Source organism: Lactuca saligna, chromosome 5, assembly GCF_052625555.1.
Source record: "Lactuca saligna cultivar CGN05327 chromosome 5, ASM5262555v1, whole genome shotgun sequence".
Classification (NCBI taxonomy): Eukaryota; Viridiplantae; Streptophyta; class Magnoliopsida; order Asterales; family Asteraceae; genus Lactuca; species Lactuca saligna.
This window is the reverse complement of record NC_136421.1, coordinates 263664090-263666072: the sequence shown is the minus strand read 5'-3', so window position 1 is coordinate 263666072 and position 1983 is coordinate 263664090. Positions and strand designations below refer to the sequence as shown.

The following is a 1983-nucleotide window of genomic DNA, read 5'->3' as shown; positions in this document are numbered from 1 at the left end:
TAATTTAATAAAACCAAATTTATTTCATAGTTTAATGGCTAACTCACACACCCCTTTGCTCCTAAATCTATACATTTGTCTCAAACGGGACTTTAACCCTCAACATATTGATTGAAGGGCACAATTCCAACATTTGCAGTTAACATAAATACATTGTTAGTGTCCATCTAACTAATTCAGTGATTATAACAATGTTTTTTGCTTTGGGTGTCTGGTTTAGACAAGCTAGATGAAGAAGTAGCGTACGCTTCTTCCTGAATGAAATGAAAGGTGGTTCTTTTTGAGCTGGGAGGGTTGCAATTTCACCTTTAAGCATCAAAACCATGTTTTCCATGTAGGATGTTCATCAGGTTGTCCTTATACACATATGGGCCGCATATTTATACACTTCAACATATCATTTGTATGGCATGAGTCCATCAGTGTTTGATCCATCAACTCATGTGGCTTATATCTTCCATCCATAAACCCCATGCCTGAAATATATGAAAATTTATACGACAAATAGAAAACAGTGTAGCTAACAACTTCATAAGTCTTATAGAACTTATTTGTCCTAAAAGACTAATATAATAATCCTTTGTTACTTTTTTCCACTTATAATCTCAATTAGTACAACTCCAAATTCTAAAAACATTAGATTTCACAAAGAACACCCTATCTAATGCATACTCTGGAGACCCACTAACAAAGGTTGTCTGTGTTTTATATGAAAACTACATGATCCCAACATTGTTATATTCATAGCAGTTTTTACTTTGTGAAATTAAAAAGCTTACTGAAAACTCTTTTAGTGATTGCTTCTGTATCTTTTCCTTTAATGATCTTGGCCAAACCAAAATCTGAAATTTTAGGATTCATGTCCTCATCTAACAAAATGTCGCTTGTTTTCAAATCCATGAGAATTATCCGCAGCCACGAATCATGATGTAAATAGTTGAGTCCTCATGCAATTCCCATGATGATGTTAAATCTCATATGCCAATCCAATGATGTGCACAACTTTGGCCCTTGCAAAAAAATGAAGTTAATTTGGAGTAATAAGTGTCTATGCTTTGATAAATAGAATCATATGTCTGGTATTTTAATTATAATTATGTTGTTAAAAAACTGAATTAAGTGACTAACCAGATAGAATAGAATCTAGGCTTCTAATTGGCATGTCTTTGTAGAGTAGAATCTTTTCATCTCCTCTGACACAATACCTCAAAAGTCTAACAAGATTCCGATGTTGCAGTTTTGCAATCACCGTAACCTCATTTCTGAACTCTTGCAACCTCTTCATGGCAGTTTCTTGTCCTCCAAGAAGGCTACCTTGTTAAGATTATTAAAGTTACTACGTCTTATAAGTTATAGCTAGAGATACCAAGTGAAAGTAATCTCTCTCTCTCTCTCTCTCTCTCTATATATATATATATATATATATATATATATATATATATATATATCATACCTTATAAACAGCACCAAAACCACCTTGTCCAAGCTTATTCTTAGGTGAATTTGGCGTTTTCTGATGTGGAAAGAAACCCATTTGAAGCTTTCTAAATAATCAAGACCATCATTGACGAAATAATTAATCCCAGTTGTTATGTTGTCTTTTTCTGAACAACAAAAGCAGCAATATAAACTCACCAAAAATGAAAACAGGAAGAAGAAGAATATATAAAGATTCTTTTCTGAATATAGTTTCGAACTTTGTAATAAAGATGGAACAGTGAGAGATTGCATGGTGCATAACTGCATATGAATGATATGGAATATCTCCTATTTATATACTACATTGAGGGGTCACCTTTACTTCAGCTCTTTTATTTAGTTTTCATTAATTGTAGATTATTTAACTTTTGAGTTTTGATTTAACCAGCTTAATAAATTCAATACCTCCATTCTTATTCTACAAAATTTACAAGAGTTAACTAGCATTCTATCATTCCAACATTATTAACATGCATCTACACAATAAACGAAATTAGGTTACAA

The 1983-nt window shown here is 32.3% G+C and overlaps 1 long non-coding RNA gene across 4 annotated transcripts; it reads right to left on the bottom strand.

The window, feature by feature from the left end:
• LOC144997644 (uncharacterized) lies at positions 1–1736 on the bottom strand. 4 transcript variants are annotated; one of them, XR_013659880.1, is made up of 4 exons: positions 1636–1736; positions 1454–1544; positions 780–1310; positions 1–476 (listed from the first exon to the last, which is right to left on the bottom strand). It is a non-coding gene; the product is annotated as an uncharacterized LOC144997644 (long non-coding RNA). The 4 variants fall into 4 exon arrangements; XR_013659879.1 differs by having other exon boundaries at positions 780–1010; positions 1129–1310; positions 1454–1729; XR_013659878.1 differs by having other exon boundaries at positions 780–1314; positions 1454–1729.
• Between the last annotated feature and the right edge of the window lie 247 nt (positions 1737–1983).